General features: G+C 34.3%; 1 protein-coding gene across 2 annotated transcripts in view; it reads left to right on the top strand.

Annotated features, from left to right (window-relative positions):
• The first annotated feature begins 14476 nt into the window (after positions 1-14476).
• Positions 14477-25488, top strand: part of LOC141455001 (potassium voltage-gated channel protein Shaw-like) — a 281269-nt gene continuing 270257 nt past the window's right edge. Inside the window, exon 1 of one of the 2 annotated variants that reach the window (XM_074129792.1) lies at positions 14477-15079. The gene's annotated coding sequence lies outside the window, so the exon portion shown is untranslated. The remainder of the gene's footprint in view (positions 15080-25488) is intronic. The other variant, XM_074129791.1, reaches the window with a different exon arrangement.

Genomic DNA, 25488 nt, shown 5'->3' with positions numbered 1-25488 from the left:
GTTTGTTTGTTTGAAGAAATTATTTGTTCCTTCTACAATTTCTTTACTGAAACAGCTGTTGAGTACAGGCCAGACTCCTTTATTACCTCTGATTTTCTCCCAATTTGAAATTTTAGCCTGGAATTTTTTTCTTATTATTAATTATAAACTCGTTGTAGTTAAGAGTAGTCCATTGTGATCCGCCTACCAAATCTCACCCTTAAAATGAGTATCTTTTAAAAAAACAAAATTCATAATTAAAAATGAAATTTACATATCCCTTTATGAATGCCACTTCAAAGAAAATCGCTGGAAAAATAAACATGCTTGTACAAGCTTCAAACTCAAAGTGAATGTTTCATCTGTCATGAAAATGATTGTATGAAATTAGGGTCCTAACTTAAGGCTGTTAAGTTGCATCACTTAGGGCAGAAAATTCCAATTTTTTTTCTCCTTTTTACCAAGGGACATCCTTAGAGTTCACTTGACCCAATAGCTTAACCAAAATGCAGACATTCTTAATCAATTATTTTTCATTTTTCACTTATCTATTCTTTTTTTTGGGGGTTGTTCTGCTCTAGGATCTTCAATAATAGATCCATTGTGCCTAGGTAGTGCCAGCTGAGTCTCAGTAGACGAGGTGAGAACAACAATTATAAAACCATCCAAAAGGAGCCTCGCAAAATATAATATTTCCAAGATCTATTAACGATTTCAAGTGTAATACTGCCTTTTACAGCAAGAATAAGCACATTCTAAGGAAACAGCTTTGGCAAGTGAGAGAAAAGGTTCAAAATAGGAAAACTACTTTAATTTCACCACTAATAGTGAATTTTTTACCTTTCTAAATTCTATTTCTGAGCTAACGGTACTTAGTACATGTATGGTTGGCCAATTTTTGAAGTATAAGAGATGGAAAAGGGTTCCAATTAGGAAATCACCTGTAATTTGACCACGAAGAATGAAATTTGCATCTTGTTGATACTATTTCATGCCAACAGTAGTTAGTACACAAAAGGTTGGTCAGTTTTTGAAGAACAAGTGAAGAAAAACGGGGTTCTAAGTGAGAAATGTCCTTTAATTTGGCCTGCTACCACAGGGTACCTACAATTTTAAGTTGCTATTGTAAAATTAAGGTAAAAATAAGGTCCAAAATATAGTACAAAGATATCTGCTACAGTATATCAATAATTAAGTCAGAGGTGGAAGGTACATCATAGGGTAGCCTGAATTTTTGTTAAGATCGCAAAATTAATGGAAAATAGTGAATTAGTAGTTAAGACTGGCAATATTAGGATTTCTGCTTTAGTTTACTAATACTTTAGCCAGAGGTAGATTGTATACAAAGGATAGCCGAATTTCGAATTACTTCTGAAAATGGAATGGTAAAGTAGAAATTTCTTTTATAGTTTTGAACAAATGGAGAAGAAAGATTGCAAAAGAAAGAAGAAATAAATCTCAATCAATCTTTCTAGTCAAACTTGAGGAGAGTCTCTTATTTTTCCATTAATTTAGCAATCGTTACTTCAAATTCTTGCTAACTCTGTGTATAAAATTCACGTCTGGCTTATTTAATAAAACACTGAAGCAGAAATCTCAATTTTTCCAGTCAAACTAGACGAATTTTTCCTTTTATTTTGATACAGTAACTTTAACTTCGGGCTAACCTTCGTGTAAAATTCACGTTTGGCTTAGATATTTATATAATAATGTAGGAATCTTAACCTTCTACCCAAACAAGATGAAAACTCCTTATTTTTCATCTAATTAGAAACTACTCTGTTTTTACAATCAACCTTTGTCTAGTTGTAAATACACTGCGGATAAAGTCAAACACATTTGCTCAAAACTAGTCAAGAATTACATATTTTTCCAATTGCTATTCTTTGAAATTATGCCCAATGTTTATGTAAACAGCTCTAGAATGTTTTACAAATCTTCGAAAGTATCTTAATTTATAATAATGTTTGAAATTATGGCAATGAAAATAAAATTTAAGTTCAGTAATTTAGTTCTCAATGTGACCGTTAGATATCTCTTGACTGTAGTTTGTGACCCATTTTGTTTGAGAAGGTTATATATTTGGAAGGGCTGCTCTAAGTTTAAAATAATTATTCAGCTGAATTATTCAGCTTATAATTACGTATACCTACCAAATCAGCGATGGGCAAACATTTAATCAATTAAATTCCAATTGAATTGAAACAAAATTTATTTTAAACATGATTGAAATTAAAAAATGTATTCGACCAAAATTAGTTGATTGAATTAAATTCACAATTATTTATTTATATGGAATTTCATTGATATTAAATAGAATTTATTTGATTCAATTAAATTGCAAATTTAGTTTAAATCACTTTGGACGATTAAATTTTTTTAATTGAATCAAAATTTAAGGATTACATTTTTATAACCACAACTTTGCCAATGGTTGGACCAGCATCAGGTCAATGCATCTTCATTCTGTCTAGCTGGTGCATCAACACTGTTTTCAAACTTGGCACCTTCACTCTACAACCAAGTGCCTTATCTCCATCAAAATGATCACTTTTCTGAAACCCAGCACCTTCATTTTAACAATACGAATGGTAGAAAGTGTTTGGAGAATTAAGGACAACTTTTGAAATATCTTCTCTCTAACTATTTGTTCCCTTTCTATTCCCTGTTTTTTACTTAATCAACCAGCGTAGCCACGCACTAAATAAGGCTATATATTTGTCAAAACGTTGGCAAAAAAAAAAAGGCGAGTTGAGTTCTTTTTGTTTCTGGACCGATTTCTCACCAATTTGAATCCTTAATGTGAATGTAGAAACTGCATTTAAGTTTACAGAAATTGCCACTAGAGTTCTCCACCTTATGGAGCATAAAGTAAGCTTACAGCCTATTTAATGGCGGCTAACGAGTTTACTATGAGCCTATTTCTCTTTTATCCATTTTACGATTAAACAATAAGAATTATGAATTTTTTTGTTTCTGTTAACGATACTTAGGTAAAACATGAAGTATTATTCCAAAAGAAATATTATTTATCGTATTTTTAAAGGAATTTTTTTTTATTGCTTTAATGGAAAGTTTATCAAATACCTATGGGAGAAATGTTGGTAAAAAACTTTTAAATTAATTATTTCATTGAAATTATTGAGTTCAAAGTATTGGCCAATCACAGCGTAGTAGGGTAGCAGACTGTGGGCGGGCGACGCCCACCTCTAGTGTAACCACGCCCTGTCCAATGATAACCAGTTATGGGCTGGTCAAAGCATACTTAACAATGGTGCTTCAACACCTTTCACTTATTTTTCTAAATCTAGTATTATTTTCTCATATTTTATTAACTTATTTTTTTGTTACTTTAGAAATGATATTAATTTTACGTAGATATTGAGAAAAAATAGTTAAAAATTATACAAAAAAAAAAATTCATTCTCAATTTCCAAGAAATTTTCTTTAAGTAAAGTTTATTTTCGAATGTTTTCGCCAATATTCGACAGTTTCATATTTTCACAGTCTCATGTTGGAAGCATCTCGGTTTTTACATGCTACTTCGGTTTTGAGGCACTCAACTTTTTTAAAAAAATCTAATAACTGCCCAAAATAAAATTTAGTTAGTAAATAACTAACTAATAATAATTTATATGTTATGCAATTAGGTTGATCTGTTATTATTATTATTTTAACAAAAAATTTCCACAAAATAAAAGTAATAGCAAAATATATTTTATTATTTTTATTAGTTTACACAAATTTTCACAAATATTGTAAATCGTAAACACTCAACAGCTGATTAAGCCATTTTATTGTTTTTTTAATTTAGGAAAGATGTTAAGAAATATTTCATACAAAATTATCTCTACTAAAAATGTACATTAGAAATACTTTGTTGAAGTTATTTTAGAGAATGTCTTTTACATTTCTTGTTAAACAAGAACTATATCAACAAAAAAATAAAATAAATAAAAAATAAAGTAAAAGAGAAAAACTAAATTAAAGAAATCAAATAATACGCTGATACTTTATAAAATTCAATTGAAACAACTTTAACTAAAAAAATGTAATTTAAAATTATTCTCACTTTATAAGAAGTAGTTTGAGCGACTGAATCTTATCTTTTTAAAAAGTATGATTAGAGTTAGATCATAATGCCTGATAATAAAACACCATTAACTGCTTCCAATATCTGAAAAGATGAAATAAAATACCAAAATTAAAACTAAATGGTACTCATACAGAAAGGTAAAGATGTTATACTTACATATTTTTTATAAAGTATACGAGAAATAATAAATAAGAAAGTAATTAGATGTCGTGGACGGAGACGACTAACAAACCATAGTTTACGGTAAATTTCTTTTATTAACCACTAAATAAAATCCAAGGCCTAGACCGGGGGAATCGAACCTACTAACCCAACAAACAAATACATATTAACTTTACGGGTCTAGCATCTTAACCACTCGGCTACCGTGGCGCCTTGGCCAACATATATAATATAGCGATTTTTGCCAACTTTTTAATTATTTATTTTTTTAAACATGCTTAAACATCTTGTACACTGAATCATCCATGTTGATGATTCTCTTGATTTTTATGTTCGACTAGGGAACTTGCCCAAAATTAATAGAATACTCAAAAGAGTTTTCGTTACATGGTAATCATAAGATTTTTTTCGTAAATATAATCACAATGAAATTAATAATTTTTTTTTACAAATGACCTTAGGGCTATCTAAATTTCGATCTTGTAACGGAAATTAAGACGTACAGATATACACTGATTTTGTATTCATTCATATGTCAGTTACTTTAATTAAGGAAATTGTGTGTTTGATAATATATTGTGATAATGATCTCACAATAATAATATTTGATAATATGGTCTTTTTGGAATCATGAATGGATGTTCGTGTGTTACTGTGTTTATAATTGACATCTAAATCGTTTTGATATACATTGTTATCGTAACTGTGATAAAGTTTGGAATTAGTAACATTTGTAACTCAGATTGTATTGGTAAACAATCATACTATTTACCTTCCTCCACTGTTACAACTAGCGTTAAATACTTGACATGTTTATACTCTGTATCATACATAGTTAACTGGTCTGATGGTGCTATTACATTTTGATGGGGCTGATATCTTCTCAATTTGCTCATTACAAATACATTAAACATGAACATCTCCTGCATTTATGGTCTGGGGGTGGTGCAAAAGATGTTCTTATGGATCGTAAACTGCTCTCCAGTTAGCGTAATTTCTGATCAATCATTTAAAATGACCTTTCTCTCAAAGACCATCATCAGTGATGATTTTTCTGGATTTTTTTCCCCCCTACCTTTCTCTCAATATTTCAGTAAGAGGAAGTATTGCTATCGTATCCAACATTGGATAGTCAGGTTTCCCCGGAAATGTCCATCCCCACTGCCCGAAAAGGACCTTTGTCTTCTACATTAATCATAAAGAGGAAATAAGTTACCCAAACTCTGAGTTTCCAAAAAACTCCACAATCGGAAGTACCATTTTCTGATTAGATTTTTCCAAATTTTTCGGCAAACTTTTTCAAAAATGACCTGCAAACTTACGTTTATATTGTACCACATAAACTTAGATTAAAATAATTTTTTTTCAAAATTAAGTAGTTTGAGAGCAGATCTGAGGTAGTATCCATCCCTCATCTATTTCAACGTAATTTCAAATTTTATGTAAGTAAGAACTAATACGACCAGTCCTGAATTACGGCGCCGAAACTTGGACCCTTACAGCTGCGGTGGACAACAGTCTCAAGATATAAGAACGGAAGATATTAAGGAAAATATTCGGTCAAGTTTATGACAATGAAACTGATAGTTGGAGAATTTAAAAGAACTGAGCGCTCTATGAGATGTACATGAGACGTCTGCGTAACGTACTTTATAAGAGTCCGACGAATGGAGGAGTGGCTGGGTCACGTGGAAAGAATGGCTGGAAACAGAATGCTGCGCAGATTACTGTTTGGCCAGTTGAAGACCACGTAGGCATTGGCTCCAGGAGGTTGAGGAAGACTTCAAGACCGTTGGAGTAGATGACTGGAGAGGAAAAGCAAGAGATAGGGATACCAGGTGTGGACATTATTAGAGAAGCCAAGGCCCACACCGGGCTGTACAGCTACAAGAAGAAGAAGAAGATGTCAGTAAGAACTAGATTCGAAACTCACAGGATTATCTCTCACTATTCATTTTCTTTGAACTCAGAATAATTTCGAAACATATTTAGTCGATACTAACAGTATACTGTGAACATACATTATACTAAAACTCTCCCAACTTTAAAGCTGGGGCACACAATCTTCACCAGTCCTGATGGCCAAAAAACTACTTCCAGAGATCAGTGAAGCAAGCAGCCTCTTTCTCCTCACAAACTCTACGAGGTTTAGGTCAAGTATCCAAAATATTCATCAAGGGATCAGACAGGTGCCCGTGAAAGACATGTTGGTTGTAACGGAAATCCAACGAACTTAAAGCCAAACATGAATAGTGTGTATGCATCTTCATGCCATCCCCAGTGTAATCTTAATCTTAACCGGAAATTGGAATGCACTAGAAAGGCAGGAAATGAAGAATAATGATGTTTAACAGTATCTCATGATTTGAGTATTCACATCAGATTTCCAAATTTAAGATTGTAATTTTTCAAAGTCTTCTTTTGTAAAGAAAGCTAGTTAATGTGTTTTTGTTGTTGTTGTGGCTGTTAGGAGACCATCCGAAAAGGGTGGTCCTTGCAGTGTTTTTGCCTTGCTGGTGGAACGGGGGTAAGCCGACTGCGGTGTGGGCTAACTCTGGAAGGCACAAAACACTGTCCTCGCTCGATCTTACAGGGCCAGTTTCCCCTATCTACTAAGACAAACAGGAGGTTACACTAAATAGGGTCCCCCTCATTCACTGCTTCCTCAACCAGTCCTTCTAATACCCTAAAAACCCTTTATGTTCTTCTTTGTCTCCAGTAAAAAAGAAAAAACTAGCGGTCCTAATGATCTAACTCAGTCCCTTAGCCCAAAATATACATTACCTGCAATAAACCCTAGAGTGTAGGGAACTGTATTATTTCAGGTCATATCTGTCCAGTGCTAATTGTTAGCGTATGTCTATTAGATTAGTATCCGATCATTAGACTCCATCCTAATAATTCCGGTTTCTCTGTTCACGATATCCCAAATTGACTCTAATAAACCTTAATTGTTTACATTAAGTACTATTACATCATTAGTGCCCTCAATCAAATTGTTTATGAAGGTCCTTAATGATGGATACGTCATTGTATTGCTGAAGATATTTAGATTTCAAGATGAAGTAACTGTTGATTACTTTAGATTCCATATTGAGCCATGATGAGAATGCTAGATCTTTTTTACTAATTTTTCCTCCGTAGATATTTAATGAAGTATCAAATTACGCAATAAAACATTCACTCTATAAAAACATAAATAATGTAAGATTTTTCTACCTTAATGCCTTGTTTTCTGTACTAATAATGTAAGGGTAAACAGGAAATTAGGGAATAATGGTTATTTTCTTGGGAAGCGGGTAAAAGTAAATTGAGGGTTATATTTCGTGTTCCCCGCCATTCTGTAAGTTTATCTGCAAAGGGCTGTTGTTTAACTATTTTTAAAGATTTAATGATGAATAGTTTGACACCATTTATTACAATCTAATATAACCCTTTCACGTCTAAGATTAAACATTTTTCCCCATTTTAAAATTGGTGATTGTCACATTTAATTATAACTATAAATTATTGGAAAAATGGGGGCAATTAATGAAATAAGATAAAATGAAATATAAACTCAAGAGTGGAACAGGGTTGGAGGACACCACCAACAATCAGAACACCTTAAATGTACAAAAAAACTTTATATTTACCAAGTAAAAACTTATACATAGTCCTAGTATATATTTACACAATGGTCATGACCAATATACACCGTTTATAGCGCTTGTAGTATTGACAAGACACATAACATAATATGAAAACGCAACAAGACAAGAGAAAAACCAATTTCACTTTTTAATGGCTGACGCTCCACACTAAACCTAACGCACACAATCTTCCTTAGTGAAGAAGCTCAAGGACAACTGGTCACAACACTTTCTGCTGTTCCCTCTCCTAGCTCATTCGCAGTATTGCCAACTGCGAAATGATGCCAACAGACCAAATTCTAAGCAGGGGGGGCCGAACAATAACCTTATCTACATTTTTTTTTTTTTATACAGATTGTCAAAATAAGTACTTACCGCTGAACACAATAACCTAGACGTAAAAAAAAGAACTGTCAAATCAATTAGGGGCAATGATTAAACATACGCGGTCTGTACTCTGTAATTATTTCAGTTTATTGTATGGTGAAATAATGTATACTATCGTGTTTTCTCTTGTATATGGTAAGTATAATTTTGTGTAATTATAAGATATGTATTTGAACGAATGAAAACAAATACCTGATAATGACAAATAAGTCCATTTGAAGTTTTTATAAACTACCTACATATTTAGTTTTTTATCGTAATAACTTCTATATTTTCTTGTCTATTTTGGTGCTCATCTGTACTGGACCATTTTGTTGATGAAAATGGCCAGCATAAGGGTCAGTGACATCAAATCAATTCTAAAAAAATATTAATGACAATTTAAAGCTGTAAAAGTTTTTTAATGATAATATTGTTATAAAATTTTAGCGAATATTAAGAAGCGGACTTAAATTCAAAAACAATTTTTGTAACTTCATACCAACATTTCGGTAAATATTATTACCTTCTTTCTTAATATTATTCCTAAAATATTATTACCTTATATTACCTTCTTCAAAGGTATTGTAAGAAAAAAAATTGTGGAGTTAAATGTCATCATGACGGTGTAGCTAAACATTTAACTATGAAGTATGAAGTTGATATGAAGTAACTAAAATACGAGGTGTGTTCAAAAAGTAACGGGAATTTTCGTTTTTTGAAAAAAATATTTATTTATTCATCTACATTAATATTGTCGCCTTCAAAGTAGTCCCCTTCGCATACAATACACTTGTGCCAGCGCTTTTTCCAATCCTCGAAACACTTCTGAAACTCGATCTTTGTGATAGCTTTCAGCTCTCTCAGCGATTCGCTTTTAATGTCATCTATGCTTGTAAAACGACGGCTTTTAATGTTCTCTTTATGTTTGGAAATAGAAAAAAGTCACATGGAGCCATGTCTGGCGAATATGGAGGCTGGGGCATCGTTAAAGTTTTGTTTTTGGCCAAAAATTCACGAACAAGCAATGAAGTGTGAGCAGGTGCATTATCGTGGTGCAAAATCCATGAATTGTTTTGCCACAAATCCGGGCGTTTTTTTCGGATTGCTTCACGCAAACGGCGTTGAACTTGTAGGTAGTACTCCTTATTGATTGTTTGACCTTGTGGCAAGAATTCATGATGCACTATGCCATTAAAATCGAAGAACACAGTGAGCATAACCTTCACATTCGACCGCACTTGTCGAGCCTTTTTCGGTCTTGGCGATCCAGAATGCCTCCACTGGGACGATTGAGCCTTAGTTTCGACATCATATCCGTAAACCCATGTTTCGTCACCTGTTATAACACGTTTCAGTAGATCCGCATCGTTGTCGACTTCATTGAGTGACTCTTGAGCAACTTCCATTCTCCGCTGTTTTTGTTCTAAATTCAACAATTTTGGAACAAATTTTGCTGCCACACGTTTCATACCCAAAACATCCGAAAAAATTTCATGGCATGAGCCAATTGATATGGCAACATCATCAGCGACTTCTCTGATTGTGATTCGGCGATCGTTCATAACCATTTCTTTCACTTTTTTCACGTTTTCATCGGTTGTTGATGTGCTTGGACGTCCAGGTCGCTTATACCACTCGTAAATCCTTGTTTTACTCATAGCAGACTCACCATATGCCTTTATTAACATTTCACACACTTTATTACACTTTATTTCATTTTTTACGCAAAATTTAATACAAATTCTTTGATCCATTTTTTTTAACAAACAAAAATCGCCAAGCTCGAAAAACACGTCTAACCTTAACGGCTGCCACTTAAGAAGTAAACAATGAATATTACTGAAAATTTTATCGTACTTCAGGGGCATGTGTACCAACATAATAAAAAAAAAAAAATTTACAATCAGACTCTCCAAACCCGCGAAATTTAAAAATTCCCGTTACTTTTTGAACACACCTCGTAGTTTTTAAATTTAATGACCGCACCTCAATATTCCCCGAAAACCATCAATCAACAACGGTCGAAAACCAAAACTTATCATTGTTTTAAAACTTAAATAAAACTTTTTCGTACGTTTCTAAAAATGGCTGAAATTCCAAACTGAGATCTGAATCTGAGTGTTGGGCGCTTGCTGATTTGTAATACCTCTTGTCGTATAATCAAACCCTTATACTTAAAACTTTTGAACTGTTAAGTTTTTGTTAAGAAGATAAGAAGTTTCTGCAATGCTGCCTCTGAAAAAGAAGGGTTCGTATTTCGTTCAAACTCTCTTGGGAGGTACTTTACTGGGTCGAGCTAAAGGAGGTTTTCTCTAGAATACTTAGCAGTAGGGAAGAAAGTTAAAGCTAGCTCAACTCTAAGGTGTCTTTTTTTGGGGGGCATTATGTACGGTTCTAATTAGATCAGCTGTTTGGAAACAAAGCGTTTGTTCGAGTTGTAAGTACTTTTGCTCAGACAATCGACTAGGAGTGCCATTTGAACTTTTGGGACATACTTTGGGCCCACCACTTCTCAGGAATATAGATGTTGACGAGATCCTGGAGGAGCCGTGAAGCTTGCTACACAGGACTCTTATTAGTCGCTACTTAGGTTGCTTAGAAGTTTTATTTATAGTAAAAAAATGCATTCTTCTTTGCATACATTCTAAGCGCAAAGAAAATTTAATTTCATTAAAAATAATAAAATATTAGTTCCAGGTATTTCCGGAAGGATGTAACACAGATGAAAATAGAGATAGCAGACTTTAAAAGGGAATTTTCCACCAGATAAGTAAATCTTGAATTTTCATTAAGCAGCACTCAAAGAGGCGGCTCACATACTAGCATTGCTGGCCATTGTTTTTCCAACTTTATACATATTAGAGTGCATAGTGAATAGAATTTTCTTCAGACGGTCGGAAAAACAACCACGTACCATACTGGTGGTTGGGGGTGGGGGGATATTGTTTTGTAAATATTTCAGAGTATTTGTTCGTATTCTCCGCGCCCCACTGAGGTGAAAAACTAGCCCAGGTGGTTGGGGCAAGGCCGCTTTAAATTATTCAAAAAACAAAATTATTGAACTAGATTAGAAACTACAGCAATTGAGTTCTGAACTGTTTATTCTTATAGTCTGTTTATTAACTATTTAGAATCGGAAATAAAAATCTTTTGTTTCACGATACGACTTCATCTAATCGATATCAAAGATACTATAAAGAATCGATATCAACTTACTTATATCTGCCTGTCAAAACCTGTTTGCCACAAAGTAAATCACCCTAATCTAATCATGAAAATTCATTTAAAATTATGAACTTTAATTTTTACAAAGAAAGCAAATTAATGTACTGGATAATTCAATTTTAGTATTTGTATTTACTTTGGTAGAGTCCAGCGGGGTTCCTGCTGGTCAACTGATGGGGGCGGGCAAAGGCCAGGTTCGGCCAGCGCCACCCTCCCCGGCTGTATAACTGCGCCAGTCACCCCACCAAACCCCACCCGCCAAGTCCATATAATTAACTGGGCCGTGTTAAGTGGGAAAGTTAGGATGGTTTCAATGAGCCAGTGGTGCGGTCCTGTATTCCTACTCCTTCATCCAGAGTCGACGGGGCCACCAACCCCACTGGGAGCTCAACTTACTTACCCAGGACCAGACGCACTGCCCTATATTTTCCAACAGTTTCCATCTAACAGTACAACATCTCGTCTAATTAGAGCTATATAGAGAACTTGGGTTATTTTGGCTGGAATTCACCTTGGCACTTTGGCCTGTCATGGCGTCATGAATCAATGGAAGGGTATGGACGCTCTGGACGTCCCCCGTAGGGAGGTGACGCAAAGGCAAGTGCTAGTTATGGTTGTAAAATCAGTGAAAACTTTTCAATAATCAGTAGCCATAAAACTAGAATCCTTTGAAACAATGAAGAATCTCCCGTTCACAAAGAGGGAGAATTTCGAACCAAGGAAACCTCAACTCTTATAATTGCCTGCGAAAATTTGAGGATTAAAGAGTTAGCACTAACACTATACTAAACTTTGCTCCAGAGGGAAAGCAAATTTACTTGGGGGAAAAATTATATATAGTGAGGCAAATTTTATATGAAAGGGAAGAACAAGTATGAAGAGGAAATAAATCTGCGAGAGATGGGCCCTGGAGGAAACAGGCAAAAGCCAAGCTCATTATGTATGCACTCAATGTGCGCTAGTGTGTGAGTGTGCTCGGCATAATTAGATGACTGGGAAAATACCTCCTGCTCTTTTTTCCCGCACCGTTACGTATGAAGGAGCAGATATTTAGGAAAAGCAGACGGTTCGAGTATGTGTGTGTGTGTGTGAGGAGAAAAAAGGAGCGGATATGATCCTAAGAGTGAAGTAGATTGGAATTAATTTTTTGGCACAGACGGGGCTTTTTTTTTGGCGCGCAGACTAAAGCGCGGGGGAACGGAAATGGAGCTTTTTTTTATATATATTTCTCATCTTGCTTACCTCTACCCCTTAACTAGGGTTGTGATGTTTTTTTTTAAAAAAAAGATATTCTCTCTTTCATTTCACTGCCTTCTCTGCATCAGCTGGTTTCTTCTTTTTCTTCATTGTAATTGCGCCTGAAGAGAGAAAAATGGCGTTCGAAGAATGAGGGAAGTAGATTTTATTTCACTTGGGAGAAAATAAAAAATAATAATGAAAACATTAGTAATAAAAAAAAAACCCTTTGATTTTCCTCAGCTGACTGACTAAGTGTAACGAGAGAACACTGTCTGGGAGGCCGGCCGGCAGTGCACTGATAAAAAGCGCCAATAACCCGTAGAAGTTGATGTGACAAAAAAAACAAAATGGACGCTATAGAATTGTCATATGTTGCATGTGTTTTGATTATTTAGAGAATAGCACTTTTAGGGTTAAACCAACGAAGTTTGGTTGATTAATGAAGTTAGTAATAATAATTAACTTGATCTAGTAAAAAATCACTTTGTAAATCTAGACGTTCTTGGGGGTTCTAACAGATGGTGTTTTACAAGTTTCTACTTCTAGATTTCTACTTCTACTTCTAGGACATCCGATTCTGTTTCCATTTCATTTACTATTTAGATATTTTAAGGACCACTTGGCATTTACTGTGCCCCCCCCATCATTTTTCTGCTAATTTCCTGTAGCCCCCGGAAGGGGAGCATATGGCTCATATTTGGAACTACATAAGTTACCAATGAGCTAATCCCTTCCCTTTATAATAATTCATTAGTTTCATTGTAATTTGCCTCGTTTTCTTAAGTAGTTAAGTTCTTTTTTTTTTTTTTTAAAAAAAGTAGGGATTTGAATTAACTCCACAGGATTAGTTTCTGTTGAACGAATCTGCTGGAAGAGCCAAATTTAGGGATTTGAATTAATTCCATAGGATTCGTTTCTGTTGAACAAATCAGCTGGAAGAGCCAAATTTAGGGATTTGAATTAACTCCACAGGATTAGTTTCTTTTGAACGAATCAGTTGGAAGAGCCAAGTTTAGGGATTTGAATTAATTCCATAGGATTCGTTTCTGTTGAACAAATCAACTGGAAGAGCCAAATTTAGGGATTTGAATTAACTCCACAGGATTAGTTTCTGTTGAACGAATCAGTTGGAAGAGCCAAATTTAGGGATTTGAATTAACTCCACAGGATTAGTTTCTGTTGAATGAATCAGCTGGAAGAGCCAAGTTTAGGGATTTGAATTAACTCCATAGGATTAGTTTCTGTTGAACGAATCTGCTGGAAGAGCCAAATTTAGGGATTTGAATTAGCTCTGAACGAATCAGCTGGAAGAGCCAAATTAATAGTGAGTTCAAAGAGCTCACTTGAGATAGAAAATACCTCTTTAGCATCTGAATTTTCAAATAGAATAAATTCTTCATTATAAGAGCGCCCTATTTTGCCAAAAATAAATAAAATAATACATCAGAATCTAATACAGCACTTGATACTTAACATAGTGAACAATGAAAAGCGACTCTGAAATGAAATTGAAGTTTAGAGGTTAGGTTTTTTTTTTTTTTTTTTTTTTTTTTTTTTTTTTTTTTTTTTTTTTTTTTTTTTTTTTTTTTGGGCGGCGAGATGGTGGTGGCTGGTAATGACACTGGTGGTGGGAGGGGGAGAGCAACAACGGACGCTATTCCATCTTACTGCGCATGCGCTAAACCATAACCTAGTGTGTGTGTGTCTAGTGAAGGTAGAAAGAAAATTGGTGGGTGGGGAAAGAGGGGAGAGTACAGCGGACCAAACACGACCCCTAGCGTTTGATTCAGTTAGTGTCTGGTAGGGCGGCCGTACGGTGTATCGTGTTTTATATCTGTTATTCAAACACACATGAATGTATTTATTATTAATTTAATATTGTGCAGTTTAATTAATTATTTCAACTATTTAATTGAAAATTAATTATTTATTTAATTGCAATAATTAACTCCAAGTTTTCTGAAAAACGAATTATTTAATTAAAAACTAAGTTCTAAAATAAATAAATTATGAACATAATACAAGGTGTACGTACAATTATTTGGTTTTCAACTTATATAAGAGACGATCTTTTCTAAAATAATATTATTTTGTAATTAATAAAGTTCGATAATGATTTTATACAAAATGTTTTACGAAAACATTTTTTTGTAAAAAAATGAAAATGAACAGAAAACGTGAGTGAGACTGTTGTTCTTCTTTTATTTTTCCTTGGGATTTTTGTTTTAGAATTATTTATTTTTTTTTATAATAATAATATAGACCAAAAAAAAAAGGAATACGACAATTAAGTATTTTTTGGGGGAAATTTTATCAAAGCTGCACATGGAATTCTACTCTCTCATGGATTAATTAATATATTATGAAGAAAAAGAAGGTAATTTAAAGTTTATATTATTAATTATTTAGGAACAATTTAATATTTTTTTTAAATTAATAGTTTTCTTATCACTAAATTCATGTTAAATAATAATAAAAAAAATAATATTAAAACTATAAATTGTAGCTACATCTAAATTAAGGGGAAAAAAAGAATTGAACTTCTTATATAAATAAATTATATGTATTTCTCTTAGTTTCTTGGTGTTTTATACTTTTCAAGTTAATCGATTCGCTCAATAAATCGATACACAGTAGCACGCACAACTAAACTTGTTCGTCTATTTTTAATTGTTGAATAGAAAAACTATATTTTATTTTTCCTAATTTTTTTTTTATTTATTTTTACATCTATTTTCATGAATTTTTCCATATTTCAATGTTGAATTTTTAAGGTTTTTCCACTAGGAAAAATACACCTTTTGAATTTTCTGACCATGAAACAGGAAAACGTTATAAAAGTCGGAATGTTTAGATATATAGTTATTTTGATTTAGGTGATATCGCGGGTTTCGATAAGAGTTTTTTTTTTTGGTGTTTGTGGGGGGGGGGAAGGAGGGGACAAAATCGATCAGCCGGAAGTTTTGTGACACTTGTTCATGCACACTAAATATAGACCAAAATTTTTTTTATTTGGTGTTTTTCCTTTTTTTGAAAAAATCTCTCTTTTAGGGTTTTTTTGAAAGGAGATGTGCTGTTAAATATTCATTGAAGGTTAACATTCTAGTTTAGGGAATGATTCTATAAGATACAAATTTCGAATTCGGGTTACCAAAAAAGTTTGTAGCTATCAAATAATTTGTTTTTGTTTTTTTTCATTATAGTATTTTCGATTTTTTGAACCATTCACTGCGTTTTAAATAATCGATAAACTACCAACATTTTTCCATCAATGGATTACACCTTAGTTTTTAGTGGTGACCATTTAACCTTTTGACATTTAACCTTTAAAAGATGATGTTTTTTGTTGGCGGCACACTGCAAAGGAGTTAATTTACTGCTACAGATAGCAGCAAAGTAAGCGCGGTAACAATTCTTTACAAAATGAAATCCATATGTTAGCTTTTGCAAACTTTAGCTTTTTTATTTTTTTTCCCCCAAAGTTTTGAGAAATTTATTATACAAATATCATTTTCATAAACTCATATTGTCTATTAACATTTCTCTGCTTACCTGAGAGATGATGCAAGTTTGGTTCGATGCCTTGAAGAGGTTGTAATGTCCAAGTTTTGACTTCTTCGCTCTGTTTTTGAGCTTATTCAAAAGATATAAAATATTTTTAACTTTTCTTACAATTTTATGTATAACAATAAAGTTAACGAAGCGCCACGGTAGCCGAGCGGTTAAGATACTAGACCCGCAAAGCTAAGATGTATTGCGGTACTAGTCTAGCCCTTGGATTTTATTTAATGGTTAATAAAAAAAATTTACAGTAAAGTATGTTTGAAGTCGCCTCCGTCCACGACACCTAATTTGGTAGTTGGACGTAAAGCCAGTCTGAATAAATAGGCAATTTCATTACTTTACTTTTACTTACAATAAAGATAACTTTTTTAGATCATCATGTGGGATTAGAGAAGAAATCAATCAGCTGATTTTAATTATTTTTGTTCGGCTACAAAAATTATCATTTTTCAATTATCCTATTAACATATTTTTAATGAAAATTATCAAACAATAATAAATCACTTGTCGGCCTCGTCTGTTTCTACGTACGATCTAGAAATATCTAAATCTTTTGATTAATGGCTCACAAGAGGAAGCTGGTCCTAGCTTCCGTCCGCGTACAAATCAGTTTTCATTAATGTTTTCCTTTTATATATGTTTAATTTAACTAAATATTTTATACGATTTAAATATTTCGTAGTTTGAAGACATTCAGTTCGAACTTTTGAGGCTTTTGAGCTTTGAACTTTGAGTAGTTAGAGAAAAACGGGTTCACATCAAATTTTTTCCCTAATCAATTTTTTAAATTATAAATATTTGAGTGAAAAATAAATTGCATATTGATCCATCATAGCATAAACATTGCATTGTTAAGTGCACTATTTCTTGTTAGCGTGAGTAGGTTGCATAAAACAGCGTAAGTATCGTGAAGGTACAAAAAGTTACGGGTTCTTCCGTTATAATAAATACAAAAGAGGTTGGAGTGCAGTATCGATTATATGTCATGTCAAGTGAATAGTCAGGTGCATTTAGTATTAACTTTAAAATTGGTACATATCGATTCAATAATCAAGTCAATTACCGAACAATAATTATTTATTGGTTTAGCTTAAACTTAAGGTTTAATTGGCCAAGTTTGGTAGCCCATATGGCTTACTAATTAGAGTTTATTCATTTAATTTTAAACTGAATAAATTCTTAATTTAAATTTTAAGGGGAATTGTTAAAATAATTTTGACAGCAAATTATTGGAACTGGGTTGAGGGGAAATGAATATTTATAAAAGTTTTAACTCTTACTGCGATTTACGTTAAACTTCACCTTACTTTAGGTCAAAGTTCATTGTTCGATGCTTTTTGGTGACTGCCTAGTAAATATTTTAGAAAACTCGAAAATCGTTCCCTTCCGTTCTAACCCGGAAATTTGGCTATCATAAAGAAATGTTCCCACTTTTATGGTTTGTCTTGAACACTGGAAAGACCCAATTAGATTTACCAGCTCTGTTTGCTGTTAACTATTCCAGGGAAATTCTAATGTCAAGGGTATATCAAGGAGAGAGGGGATAACAAGTCCTTCCGCTGAAGAAGGCAATCACTGTACAAGATCGGCTAGATTAGATTCTACGAGGTTTGGCCAGAAATCCTAGCCCCCAACAGCAGCAATCTATTGTGGTATCCCCTCCTAATTAGTGCACATCCCCTCCAGTAAGGTCTGATTAACTAGACTTAGAGAGTCCGATAAGAGCGGCGCCCTGGGCAAAGAGCAGGAAGACGTGGTTTTCCTCGGTCCAAGGAGCCCCTTCACTTTGACTGGGAAGTTCTGTTGCATTTTTTTCTTGGACAGAATCTCCACAAAATACATTATTCTGCTTTATTATAAAATCTAAGGAGCAGTTATTGATTGAGGAGGGGCTTAACGTCCAACTACCAATTAGGTGTCGTGGACGGAGGCTACTAGCAAACATACTTTACTGTATATTTCTTTTATAAACCATTGGGAATATAGACTAGTACCGCAATACATCTTAGCTTTGCGGGTCTAGTCTATAACCGCCTAACATACTTTACTATAAATTCCTCAAATTAACCATTGGGGATATAGACTAGTACCGCAATACATCTTAGCATTGCTGGTCTAGCCTATAACCGCCTAACATACTTTACTGTAAATTTCTCATATTAACCATTGGGAATATAGACTAGTACCGCAATACATCTTAGCTTTGCGGGTCTAGTCTATAACCGCCTAACATACTTTACTATAAATTCCTCAAATTAACCATTGGGAATATAGACTAGTACCGCAATACAACTTAGCTTTGCGGGTCTAGCCTATAACCTCCTAACATATTTTACTATAAATTCCTCAAATTAACCATTGGGAATATAGACTAGTACCGCAATACAACTTAGCTTTGCGGGTCTAGCCTATAACCGCCTAACATACTTTACTGTAAATTTCTCATATTAACCATTGGGAATATAGACTAGTACCGCAATACATCTTAGCATTGCTGGTCTAGCCTATAACCGCCTAACATACTTTACTGTAAATTTCTCATATTAACCATTGGGAATATAGACTAGTACCGCAATACAACTTAGCTTTGCGGGTCTAGCCTATAACCTCCTAACATATTTTACTATAAATTCCTCAAATTAACCATTGGGAATATAGACTAGTACCGCAATACAACTTAGCATTGCTGGTCTAGCCTATAACCGCCTAACATACTTTACTGTAAATTTCTCATATTAACCATTGGGAATATAGACTAGTACCGCAATACATCTTAGCATTGCTGGTCTAGCCTATAACCGCCTAACATACTTTACTGTAAATTTCTCATATTAACCATTGGGAATATAGACTAGTACCGCAATACATCTTAGCTTTGCGGGTCTAGTCTATAACCGCCTAACATACTTTACTATAAATTCCTCAAATTAACCATTGGGAATATAGACTAGTACCGCAATACAACTTAGCTTTGCGGGTCTAGCCTATAACCTCCTAACATATTTTACTATAAATTCCTCAAATTAACCATTGGGAATATAGACTAGTACCGCAATACAACTTAGCTTTGCGGGTCTAGCCTATAACCGCCTAACATACTTTACTATAAATTCCTCAAATTAACCATTGGGAATATAGACTAGTACCGCAATACATCTTAGCTTTGCGGGTCTAGCCTATAACCGCCTAACATACTTCAATGTAAATTTCTTTTATTAACCATTGGGAATATAGACTAGTACCGCAATACATCTTAGCTTTGCGGGTCTAGCCTATAACCTCCTAACATACTTTACTATAAATTTCTTTTATACCATTAAATAAAATCCAAGACCTAGACCGGGAAATGAACCCAATACCACAATAAATATTAGCTTCGTAGGTCTCAGTTATTGATTATTAAATTATTAAAAAATAAAAATAAAGGCTTTTCCGGAAGTAGGGATGGTAATTTTCCTCTAAAGTGCATTTGCAGTTTCTGACGACAGTCCTGTTTTAAAGGAAGGTTATATTTACTGCTATAATCCAGTTTGAGGAAAATTCAACCACTGGCAATATCACTTTATTATTTTCGACCTTGTCCGTCCCAGTGACGTATGTTTATTGTATCTCCTACTGGTTTCGGACTTACATCCATCATCAGGCGTAGGCCAATCAGTTTGCGTAGATACAAGAAAAAAATATGCGTGCTGAGACGGATAAAATCAAAGTTGTTTAAGCGCGTCAATAACTGAGTTCATTGTTGGCCGGAGCTTTTTCTAGTACGGCTGCTCCGGACAGTGTTCTCTCTCATTGCAGACAACACTGTCCTTCACTGGACCGTGCGCTCCAGTAAGAAGAGGGTAATCTACGGGGGTCTGCAGCTGGATTCGATCCCAGGATCCCGGCGTCGCTACCCACAGAGCTAATCACATGCCTATCAAAGATATTGTTCAGCCCGGCGGACTTAACCTTCTATTATCACTTTGTAACGTTTGGACCTTTATTTAGGGCTGCTCCGATAAGAGTAGGCTAAATATTACAGGTAGATTATACGTTGTTCGAGAGTAAATATGACTCTTTAATAGAGGAATTCAGTTTGAGAATTCAAGTAGAGACTGTCGTGTAAGTGGTCCACAAAGTTGAATGAGATTTCACTTTAACCGCGTAAATCAGAAAAATTCTTTACTTTATTTTTAGACCATAAATTAACAATAAATCTTTAAAAAGAATAAAGCGGAAATACTCAGTCCTGCCAACATAAATCAAAAGAGCCCTCCATCCCCCCCACTCGTTTGTTCTTTGTTTGTTGATTTTTTTTTGACAAACAAACAAAATTACAGACACATCTTTGTGCTCTTGGCCACCAAAATAAAGGGATCGTTTATTTCTTTGTCGATCGCTCTCTCTCTCTAACTGCAGCCTCTCTCTCTTTTTGTGGCGTCTTTCCTCCATAAATTTAGTATTTTCTAATATTTATTTATTTATTTTTTTTATCGAAAGAAATGTTCAGTTTATCTTGGACTCAGGGGCTACTGATCATAATTTTTGTGCGGGAATCTGGGCTGGACCAGAAACTAACTCTTCTTTAGAACCTGAATTGATTTAAATCTGTTATTGTTTACATTATATATTCACTTAAAATATTGCTTAAATTGAGATTTATATCTCCTTTATATATTTGTAAGATTTATGTGATTCTGTTCTAAATATATTCTTCTAAAGATATTTATCTAATCTATTGCCCTTTTTGAATTATTCCGCTTCTTTTCTATTTTAAGGCTTTAAAGATTTTCAAGGGGGTCGACTTTTTTAAGGCTCCAAGATTTATAAGGGTTAGAGTAGGTCTTCTTTTGAATTAATACTTTTAATATATTGTTCTACCATATATAAATTTATATTTTGTACTTTGTACATTTTTATATTTGGCATTTATGTAATATATTTTATGTCAAACTCTAAGCTAATGGGAAAAACCCCAAAAAAATTACATAATAAATAAATATATCGTTCTAGGATGCCGATCTATCCCTCCCCTGGTTGGAAAAACTATTTCAATCATGCAGCGTTTCCCTTTTTAAGATTTTCCCTGAAGAAACAGTATCGTGAAAAACTAAATCACTAAACTGGGCTGTTCCGGTTCGTTAATTTTTTTTTTTGTCGACTCAAATCAAATCCCAAAAGCGGAAATCCTAAACCAATTATAAAATTTCAATACGCTCCGATTTCTAGTTGTTTGTTTAGTTTGGCTGAGCCAATAAATGAACAGAATAGACAAGACAGACTTGCAAATATAACCACATACTCCCAACAATATTTGATCTGCGGTGTGCCGAAAAAAAAGAAGAAAAAAAATAATATTTTCACTTATAAATGAGGACTTATTGTTTATTTTAAAGAAAATTGGGAATTTTTTTACTTTACTTGGAAAAAAGAGTGAAAAAAAGTGTCAAAGTAGGGTGTTTTTCCCTACGTTACGCTTTTTCGTGCAGTTTTTTTTTTGGCGATCAACCCTTACACAACTGTCCTACCGGATATAGTTTTATTCTCACACATAAAAGTGACTAGTAAAGTAAAGTAATTGCCTACTTCTTCAGGCGCGGCCTAACGTCCAATTAGATGTCGTGGACGGAGGCGACTAACAAACATACTTTACTATAAATTCCTCATAATAAACTATTGGTAATATAGACTAGTACCGCAATACATCTTAGCTTTGCGGGTCTAGCCTATAACCGCCTAACATACTTTACTATAAATCTCTCATATTAACCATTGGGAATATAGACTAGTACGCAATACATCTCAGCTTTGCGGGTCTAGCCTATAACCGCCTGACATACTTTACTGAAAATTTCTCATATTAACCATTGGGAATATAGACTAGTACCGCATTACATCTTAGCTTTGCGGGTCTAGCCTATAACCGCTCGGCTACCGTGGCGCCTAAAAGTGACTAATAAAAACTTCACAGTATTTGGAAAAAAAAAGAAAGAAAAAGAAAATCAGATATTTCCTGTGAAAAGCCATAATGGAAAATTATAAGTTTAAAGAGAAATTAAATAATCTTGAAAAGTTAAGGGAAACTGTTACTTTACGTGACCATCCATTGCCGACTAGAGTTGTGCAATAATAGTTAATTATACTTGGTGATTAATTTGCCATTAAGCTCACTAATTGAGTTCACTAATTGAGCTCATAATGGTATTTTTAAAATTTAATAGAAGTATTACTCTATTTTTTACGATTGCTGAAAAAACAAATTGTTATTTTACGACTCCAATTACGAATTACGTGACGAAATATTTGGATAAACTTGAAACTAAATTTTAATGAATACATGAAGGAAGGTTACGTATTCACCGTTAACTTTGATATACATTATGTCAACAGTTATCATCATTAGAAGGTAACAGAAGTAAATATAACTACAATCAATAGAATATTTATGAAGTAAACATATGATTTATTAATGTTATTATAGAACAGCTGATTAATAGCGGCAATGAGAACGTTTTTTGGCATTATTTACAAATCGATGTACAACTTTAATATATGATTTATTAATATTACAAAGATCTGTTTAGTTTAATTTTGCTGGCCGTGGAAGTTTATTTTAGTTTTAAAGGTTATATATTCATAACCTTTTCTTCTTATTTACTGAACAAGTGTGATTGTTTAGGTTTTGGTAACTTCTTGTGGTATGATTAGATAGATCGATCTTTTTTTTTTTTCTTTGTTTTGATCGATTGCAAAGATTCTATTTCTTTTCTTTTTTTTCTGAACATCTAGGATATATTTAAATGGATTTAGACAGTAACGTAGCCTTCAGACGTTTCTAGGGTTATTTATTGCCTACCACAAGTAAAAGTTTTCGACTTATGTAATGTACATCTATGCAGAAATATCTCTGTGGTCGGCATCTTAAACGTAGTTCTCTGATTTAAATATTGGACACAAGTTTAGTGGATATTAGCAAGTCAGACGGACTTCGTAAAGTTTGGAGTCGCTGTGGCCCTTTACACTGTCAGAAAGCTCTAAAATTCCTTCGAAAGCCCTTTTCTTAGTCTTTTTTAGTGGGTAATGAAGGGAGCATTAAACGAAAGGTAACTCTGCACCCAGTAGTCGAAGTGGAGGGGACATTTTTTTTTTTTTTGGGTATGAGTGGTGGCATCATTGATTTTAGCTCAGGGATTTGGAAATCAAATATGCACCTGAGCCAATCGCTCAGGTGTGAAGGGAGAGAATCAATTCTATGCATGAAAGGGCGGTTAACGGAAAATGGAATTTTTAACTTTATGCTTTCACTCGGGCTTATCAGGCTTGCCAAACATTAACCGGAGAAGCAAACAAAACCTGAGGTTACTTTGCCCTTTTTCCGGTGAACCACTTGCCCCCTTTTTGCATCTTAAACACTTTTCTTTCTGTAAAAGCTCGAAACTGATGTATATTTTTCAAGGACATTCATTTTTTTTTTACCCTCTCTTTCTAAATTTGGTAAGAGGAAGCGTCAGAAACTATGGTGACTGACGTACAGATGCTGAAAATCAACTGCCGTTTCGAACGATCTAAAGACAACGGAAGAGATCCTGAACATGATAAAGACTGCGCAGTATCGCTCCCTAAAGTTTCAGCGTACAGAATGTGGCCATCGCTTAAACTATGGAATGTAGAAGTGTGTGCACGTTATGCAGTAGAAAGGGAACGAATGTTTGACGACTTATACAGGTATTTGAATGCACCCTTTCGCTACGAAGACAATATTCTCCAGCAATATCTATGTGCTTAAATCTGTAGCAGAGCTAGCAATGAAATATGAATGTATTTAAAAGTTATGCAAGAAAATGATTGGAGAAGGATTACGGTGATTTTAATTTAGGTTAAGCAAAAAGGATGGCAGGAATATAGAGTACTGATTCATCCATTAGCTGTAAGTTTGTATGTTAATAGTTGTATATAATAGAGGGATGAATGTGTGAAGCGAATGTATTTATAAGTAAGAATGGAGAGTGAGTGACATTCTAGTGATAAGCACCTAGACGATGCTGGCTGTATGGCGGAAGCCAATGCCAAAAAAAAGGCAAAAAAAAGTGTGTGGGTGATGATGATCTTGACTTTGGCCTGTGGGTTCGTTAAACCCAAATCGTTGTACACATTAAGCCCCTTGGGTGATTGTAAAACCCTGAGTGACAAGGCGTTGTACAGTCGTTGTTTCACTTGGATAGGGACCCCGGTTTCCCTAGAAAAGTGCTTAGTCCCCTTTTCCAATTGAATGTAGGTCTTCAATACCTGGTAGGTAAAATTTATTGAGCCCTATTTTTTGGAAACAACGTACAGATTATTGTTAACAATGATAAGTTTTCCAAATACTTTACTGGACGATTTTCACTGGATATACCAACAGTACTTAGGAAAAAGTTTGAATAAAACACAATTGAAAAGCTGCAAAGGGTGGAAACCTTAATAAAAAGTAGAATGGAAACTGTTTAAAGAGAAGCTAACTCTTAAGAGGAGTTTAGTTTTTAAGGCAATTCTAGAGCCAACTGGGAAAAAAGGAAACTCGAGTGAATTTTCCTGGTGGTTTAAAGGGAGAGGAAGCGATAGAAGGCAAGCAGGGGGGTGGAAGAGACGGGAAATTTCACGAGATTTCCACTTTTCTTTTACTTTTCCCTTCTTTCTTTATTTTACATTCCCCCAACCTTCACATCATCTTTCTGATTCACAGTCCCTTTTAAAAAATCATTCAACTAAGACGTTCCTAGCTCAGGGAAGGTCTATCTCACTGACTGTCTCTCAGCCAATTACGTTAAACAGACACATGGACGTTGAAGGTCGTAAAGGCCAACTGGATTGGCCCCCAATGAGAAGGCTGTAACAGTGCAGAAAAAAAAGGGGAACTGAACAATGACTTTCTATTGGTTAGCGTTCTGGGATGGGTAAAAAAAAGAAAGCAAAAGAGAGAGAGAATGATCTAAGATGGATCATGGAAAAGCGAGATGAAGATTGCTGTCCTAACCAGGACACGTTGTGGGTGAGCTTTCACTCGGCGTGGCCCCGGTAAAGTGGATGAAGGTTGTAAAATGGGTTTTCTTCCAGCCTTCCTGATGGGTAGGAGAGGATGCTTTCCCAAACGCTCTGGACGACAGAACTTTAGGTTGAAGAGGAGGGTCGTTGAAATAGTGTTCGTGCGTGTGGTGGTCACACAGATGAGCAAAATGGTGGGTGGGAGGTTTTGCCAGTCTC

This window comes from Rhodnius prolixus, unplaced genomic scaffold, assembly GCF_049639745.1.
Source record: "Rhodnius prolixus isolate KJV_2025 unplaced genomic scaffold, Rpr scaffold_15, whole genome shotgun sequence".
NCBI classification, from domain to species: domain Eukaryota; kingdom Metazoa; phylum Arthropoda; class Insecta; order Hemiptera; family Reduviidae; genus Rhodnius; species Rhodnius prolixus.
The sequence above is the reverse complement of the archived record's forward strand: the minus strand, read 5'-3'. Positions and strand labels throughout refer to the sequence as shown.